The sequence below is a fragment of the Silene latifolia genome, chromosome 9 (assembly GCF_048544455.1).
Source record: "Silene latifolia isolate original U9 population chromosome 9, ASM4854445v1, whole genome shotgun sequence".
Classification (NCBI taxonomy): domain Eukaryota; kingdom Viridiplantae; phylum Streptophyta; class Magnoliopsida; order Caryophyllales; family Caryophyllaceae; genus Silene; species Silene latifolia.
This window is the reverse complement of record NC_133534.1, coordinates 205,581,734-205,589,532: the sequence shown is the minus strand read 5'-3', so window position 1 is coordinate 205,589,532 and position 7,799 is coordinate 205,581,734.

Here is a 7,799-nt window from a genome sequence, read left to right as displayed (position 1 = left end):
ACTTAAGAGCCTAAATGAATCAAAGTAACACACTAGTTATGATCAAAATCAAGTTGCAAAAATTGATATTCCGATATCTTCTATAGCCAACGTTTTAACCATACAAATGTCATTGCTTAACCTCCCTATGAAATGGTTAAATCTCCTTCCAAAAGGGTATTTGCGAGGGACGTATTCTAAATATTATTTGTATTTGAATAATGACATTGCTACACATCATTATGACATGAGTGTGTTAGAGAATTAAAATCTCTTTCCGTAAGGTTGAGATAAGACCACTTCAAAATAGGCATTTTGAAAGGATATGATGGGAACATATATGGTTTTATCCTAGTAACTTGGCAAAGCAATTTATATTTATATTCTTGACAAATTTCGATTGAGAAGTCAATTTCGAAATATGTTGAATTGAGTGGGAGTTAGGAAATTCTCATGTGAAGACATGGAATTTAGTGGGAGTTATCATCCTTGAATGTATAAAACTCATTACTCATTAAAGAAAGACGAGCCAATGCCTTCTTTCATAAAGAAGCTTTTGAGTTTTCAATTCTGGATGAAAATGGACAATGATGAATCCAATTACATCATGGGATGTTGGATTAGTATTAAAGAGATACACATCGTATCAACTTATACATAGGTTATTCATATGAATGAAAATGGGATTACCGTTAGCAGTCATGGTAGTTCATTGAACCTGAGAACGGTTGATCTCATGATTATTAGTGACTAATGTTTCCGCCATTAGAATAATCATATACATGTCCAATTATGAATCATATGCATAAGAGCATGATGATTGATTTGTGAGCCATAACAAGAAACGTCATGAATTCTCAAGTAGAATCCAATGAGCGATTTCAATGCTTGACGGAATGTTCCATTATGTGATAAGAGGTTGCACATTTTGTAGAAGATCCGAGCACATATAAGGATTTATGAGAATCCCAAATCTTTCAAACTTGAAAAGAGAAATGAGAAGTTTTGGAAAGATGGTTGGTTGAATAAGAAGTTATTCAAAGATAATCTTTCCTAGTTAAGCTAGGACTTGTGAGAAGTACTAAGCTAATAATCTTGTCAATTGTTACAAGATTCTACAAAACATATACCTAGTGCATTGTGTGTGGATGGAATACTTGATCGGTACAAGTTGTATTATTCATCGCAAATTCGTTCGTTATGAGATGATCGATAAGAAAGTTCTTTCAAGTTAAAGAACCAAAACCAAGGTCGAGAACCTTGATGTGTACTTGGTAAAATTCATGGTATGAGAACATGAATGTGAAGGAAAATGCAAGTGTAAGAAGTTTGAACACATGGACACATGAGATGTTAAACTTCTATTGCAATCAATAAGTGTTTACACTTATGATAAACATCACAAGGTTGTAATATGATATTGACTACCCGAGTGTGATGTCGACATTTGTCGTTTGAGTTATTATTAACTCACTTTGTACATTGGTATATCCAAACGGGTTGTAGAGACAATTGAACCCCGTTAAAGTGAACATGGATTAACATTGTTTTTGCCCATAGTTACTTGTATGAGGTGACGTCTCGAAGTGACTAGAGTGTGATGCGATTGATGGCAAGTTCAAGTGCCATAGAGTCATGTGAGATGACTAGTCGATCACATAGGCGATCTAGGAACATTTTGTCGGGCCTTATGACCGCTTATAGAGTTCTGGCAAATTTATATAGCCTGGTCGTGGCGAGAGCTACTATAGTATTCAAATGAGTCAATTCTTTTGACTAAAGACTATTCACCTAAGATGGCACAGTTTCAGATTAACTTTGATTTGTGTTACTACGACCTTCGTAAATGGGGTCAAATGGGCATATTTTGGGTTATGATGGTCGTGGCTAGTCGAAGGGAATGAGTGCGATAGAATTGTCCACCCCTTGTCAGGGTTATAACAATATCTCGGGGCCACTCGAGGAGTAATGAATCGAAATGCGTGGCCACGCTCGGAAGGTATCCGTGGATAAATCCGGTCAATCGCTTATTCTCCGGATCGAGGAAACCACTCTCGATATGATCACTTGCAAGTACGACCGAAAGACACCTTGCATTGAGTGGGAGATAGTAATAGGACAAGAGAATTGGTGACGCACACTTGTCGAGGACAAGTGGGAGATTGTTGGAATATGTGTCCTCCGACAATAATGCGATCACGATCACATTGTGATCATGATGATCACATGTTTAAGTCTCATTAAAATGAATACAATTGGGAAATAATATTGTTATCACAACCGGTCAACATATATCGGTAATGATTGGCTTACTAGAGTTTGACATTACTGTCGTGTGACGGTGGTGATCAGTTGACCCCCTAGGTCATACCTAAAGGGCAATACTCTTAATTGACTATTTAATTAATCGTATAACGTTGCGAGTTAATTAAATTACTTGAAAATTGACGGACGATTTTGGAAGTAAAATTTACGTATCATATTGAAATGTGATTAAATAAGATACGGTCTGAGTAATTGAATTGTATCATTACTCGGATGAAATAATTGTTTAATGTAACAATTAAATTGAATGAATTGTTATAAATACAATCAGTTGTGATTTATAAATTGGTAAAATTTTTGGCACAAGTAAATATGAAATTACTAAGTCAATTTTTGTATGTGACGTATTTTTATTAATACGTTGATTTTTAATATGTTAAAAATACATAACAAATATATGTGACATGTGACATGTAACATATAGACAATTGACAAAAATAATATGGAATCCATATTATAGAATGGGCCGAAAATTAGAAGGATTTAAGCTAGTTATAAGTTGTTTGTAATGAGTGGAAAACACAATGATTAAAAGCAAACCTAGCCATGCAAGCCTATTGTTCATTGTGAAGAACAATTTTTCCATGCATTGGCTCCTATTTTTCTCTCCTCTTACACGGTTTTGGGGAAGCAAAATGATCATTGTTTTCTCTTTAATTTTACCTAATAATATACTAAAGGTAGTGTATTATTTTTCATTCCCATTCACTCATCCAAAATATAAGTTCTAGTGAGAAGAAATTTCCTCTCTTCTTCTCTCTTAAAAACCGAAAATATTCAAGTGTTAATAAATATTTTTGGTTCAATTTTCTTCTTAATTAATATTATACTAGTATTTGTAATATTAATTAAATTAAGAGAAGCCTTGGGTATAAAGCTTGGGGAGAGATCTTATACTTAGATCTTGTTCATCCATAAAGGAAAAGCTCAAGAACAAGAGAGATAGGTGATCTCTCTTGTGCCCTAATAGCCGAAATCCATTTTGTAAGGACATGATTTCTCCTCTATTTATATTATTGTTTGCATGCATAAGATCCGTTTTAATTTTATGACAAATTAGTTTAACATATATGAGTATGTTAATATGTATATGAATCTACATTTCCTTCACGAACAACAATGTCACCCAGGATTCGGCAGCCAAGCCGAGTACTTCTAATGCTTCGGTTCAAGGGGGAGGCCAGAAAAGCAGCGGGAAGCTCTTCATGATGGATAAGCAGGAAGCACAGAATGATGCACATGTAGTTACCGGTACCTTTCTTGTTCATAATGTACCGTCTTTTGTTTTTGTTTGACTCGGGGGCAACACATTTTTTTGTGTCTAGGAGTCATGCTTTGTCTATGGGGTTGGGAGAGTTTGAGTTGGTAAAGGATGATGTGTTTATACCTTCTGGAGAGTCAGTGTCATGTGTTAAGTTGTACAGGGGAGTGTCTATGCTAGTTGGAGGGGTAGATTTATCGGTAGACCTGCTAGAGTTTCCTATGAATAGGTTTGAGGTGATTGTTGGGATGGATTGGTTGGGTAATTATGATGCCAAGATAGATTGTCGGCAAAAGAAAGTGTCTTTAAAGGGTCCCAAGGGAATAAGGGTGTTTTATAAGGGGTTTGTTGTGAGACCTAAGTGTAAGTTCATAGCGTTAATGACCTTAAAGTCATGCTTGAGGAAGAAGTGTCCCTTAATTCTTTGTCAAGTGAAAGATCGTTGAGTAAAGCCGCAGACAGTTGCTGATATACCTATGGTGGGAGAGTTTTATGATGTTTTCCCTGAAGAAATACCGAAGTTGCCGCCAAAGAGAGATGTTGACTTCAACGTGGAGCTTAAACCAGGAACATGTCCTATATCTTAAGCACCATACCATATGGCACCTAAGAAACTAGCTGAGTTGAAGAAACAGTTGCATGAGCTGTTAGACAAGGGTTATATCCGGCCAAGTGCGTCACCTTGGGGAGCTCCAGTTTTGTTTGTGAAAAAGAAAGATGGGAGCATGAGGCTATGTATCGACTACAGGGAGCTTAACCGTGTCACAGTGAAGAACAAGTATCCTTTGCCTAGGATTGATGACTTGTTTGATGAGCCGAGTGGAGCAGGTGTATTCTCTAAGATCGATTTGAGGTCAGGTTATCACCAACTGAGGATAGCTGATGAGGATATTCTAAAGACAGCTTTCCGGTCCCATTATGGCCACTATGAGTATATGGTAATGCCTTTTCGTTTGACCAATGCACCAGCAGCTTTCATGGATTTGATGAATCGGATTTTCAGTCCGTTTTTGGATAAGTTCGTGGTTGTCTTCATTGATGACATCTTAGTTTACTCTAAGACTAAGGAAGAACATAAGGAACACCTGAGGATCATTTTTCAGACTTTGAGAGAGAACCAGCTTTATGCCAAGTTATCAAAGTGTGAGTTCTGGTTAGAAGAAGTGGCTTTTCTGGGTCATGTCATCTAAGAAGGGAATATCCGTGGATCCTAGCAAGATTGAGGTTGTGATCAAGTGGGAATCACCGAAGAGTGTTGCTGAGGTTCGGAGTTTCTTGGGCCTTGCTGGCTACTACAGGAGGTTCGTGAAAGACTTTTCCACCATAGCACGGCTTATGACTGCTTTGATGAGGAAAGAGACCAGATTTATTTGGGATGAGAGTTGTGAGACGGCGTTCCAGACCTTAAAGGAGCGTTTGACCACAACTCCCATTTTAGCCTTGCCAGAGGGATGTGAGAACTTTGAAGTATATACCGATGCAGAATGGTCTAGGTTGTATGTTGATGTAGGAAGGTAAGGTCGTAGCTTATGCTTCAAGGCAGCTGAAGCCATATGAGGAGAACTACCTACTCATGATCTAGAACTGGGTCCAGTTGTTTTTGCTCTTAAGATTTTGAGGCATTACCTTTATGGGGCAACCTTTAAGGTGTTTTCAGATCATAAGAGTCTGAAGTATATCTACACTCAGAAGGAGCTTAATATGCGACAGAGACGATGGATGGAGCTAATCGAGGACTACGATATGGAGATCATTTATCATGAGGGTAAGGCTAATGTTGTTGCAGATGCACTGAGTAGGAAGAGTGTTCATTCTCTATGTACAACCATGTCTTTGCTTAAGTTAAGGGATGAGATGTCTAAGATGGGGATCTTTATGATAAGGAAAGGAGATGCCATCGGGTATTTGACGATCGAGCCGGATTTATATGAGAACATCAAGAGTAAGCAAGAGCTTGATCCTAAGATTCAAGAGTGGAAGTCTAGAGTAGAGAGTGGCACAGTTTCCAGGTTTTTTATCCACACATATGGGAGTGTTCGTTTTGATGGAATATGGTGTGTTCCTGATGATGCAGATTTGAGGAGAGTGATCCTGACATAGGCTCATTGCACTCCTTATTCGGTTCACCCACGCGGTGATAAGCTTTATAAAGACCTTAAGAAGACTTTCTGGTGGCCAAACATGAAGAGGGATGTAGCTGAGTTCGTGGCTAGGTGTTTGGCCTGTCAGAGGGTCAAGGGTGAGCAGCGGAGACCACAAGGTTAGATTCAATCCTTGGAAGTACCTGAGTGGAAGTGGGATTCGATCTCTATGGACTTTGTGGTTGGGTTACCTAGATCACAGCAAGGTAATAACACGATCTGGGTAATTGTTGATCGGTTGACAAAGTCAGCTCATTTTGTTTCTATGAAGGATACTTGGTCCAAGATGCAGCTGGCCTTGGGTTATAGGAGACATGTGGTTCGGTTACATGGTATACCTAAGGATATAGTGTCTGATCGTGATGCGAGGTTTATATCCAAGTTTTGGCAAGAACTGTAGGAATTGATGGGTACTACCTTGAAGATGAGCACCGCTTTTCATCCTACAACTGATGGTCAGACTGAGAGGACTATCAAGACTTTGGAGGGAATGTTGAGAGCATGTGCCATGGATTTTGGGGGGAGATGGGAGGACAAGCTTGATCTGATCGAGTTTTCGTACAACAACAGTTATCATACCAGTATCGGGATGGCACCTTTTGAGGCTTTGTATGGTTGGAAGTGCCGAAGACCAGTTGTTGGGACGACAGTTCAGAGGCAGTGGTTTTAGGACCACAGCTGGTGCAGGAAATGGTTGATCAGGTTCGGTTAATTCGTCAAAAGATGAGAGCAGCTCAAGATCGCCAGAAGAGGTATGCCGACTTGCACCGCAGAGACATAGAGTTCACAGTAGGTGACAAGGTCCTTTTGAAAGTGTCACCTATGCGAGGAGTGATGAGATTTGGAAAGAAAGGCAAGTTGAGCCAGAAGTTTATAGGTCCTTCTGATATTTTGGATCGCATCGGCGAGGTAGCCTACAGGTTAGCCTTGCCACCAGCTTTGGATAGAGTCCACAATGTCTTTCATGTTTTACAGCTCCAGAAGTATGTGAGTGACCCCTCACATGTACTTGAGGTTGAGAATATCGAGCTTGATGAGTCCTTGTCCTATGCTGAGGTGCCTAAGGAGATTCTAGACCGCAAAGTACGCAAGACAAGGAATGGTGAGATCGTCTTACTCAAGATACTTTGGTCCAATCACAATGTGGAAGAGGCCACATGGGAACCAGAGGAGGCTATGCGAGAGCGTTTTCCTAACCTTTTTGATCAGGTATGGTTGGTTACGGGGACGTAACCGTTATCTTTTTAGGGGGGTAGGAGATGGTCGCATGTGTGTTTTTGGGGTAATTTGAGTCGGGTTAGTCGGGTTTTGTGATGTTTTCTGCTTGTATATTGTTAGTATGTTGTGTCGGGAGGTCGTGTTGTGGTGTTTGTTTTGGGTAGAGTGTGAACTTCGGGGACGAAGTTCTTTTTAAGGAGGGAAGACTGTAATACTACGGATTTATAGGCTGGTACTCGACCGAGTATGGCCTACTCGGTCGAGTAGTGTGGGTTGTGTAGTCGGTTTGGCTACTGCCGAGGAACACTCGACCGAGTATACTGAATACTCGACCGAGTAGAGGATACTCGGCCGAGTATACTCTATACTCGATCGAGTATCCGGTCTGGCGAGTAATATTTCAGCGGTTTGATTCGGGAGTAATTAGGGCGTTATACAATTTCGATAATCAGTTTCTAAACATTATTTACAAAACCTAATCAACGTACGACGCTCTAATCACTCTGAATCTCTCCTCTATGTGTGTGGACAATCATAGCAATCGTATTCAATCATTTATTCTTCCTTCGGTAAGTCTTTATCCCCATATTTGTTGGTGATTATTCTAGGGTTTGTCTTTAATCATGAATTGGGGGAAATAGGGTTTTGCAATTAGTAATTGTGTTATGTGATTATTGTTTAGGCGAAGACTTCGTAGAGGAGCCATTCTAGTTGCTTGATTCTCTTCACTGCTGTTGTTGCTAAGGTAGGGTTTCTCTACTCAGTTTCTGTTAATTGAATTAAGATGTGATTGTATTGTGTTTACTGTTATCTGCTGATCATCGGAGTGTTGGTGTTGTGGTGGTGGTTGTGATGTTGTTGTGTTGGTTGTGGTG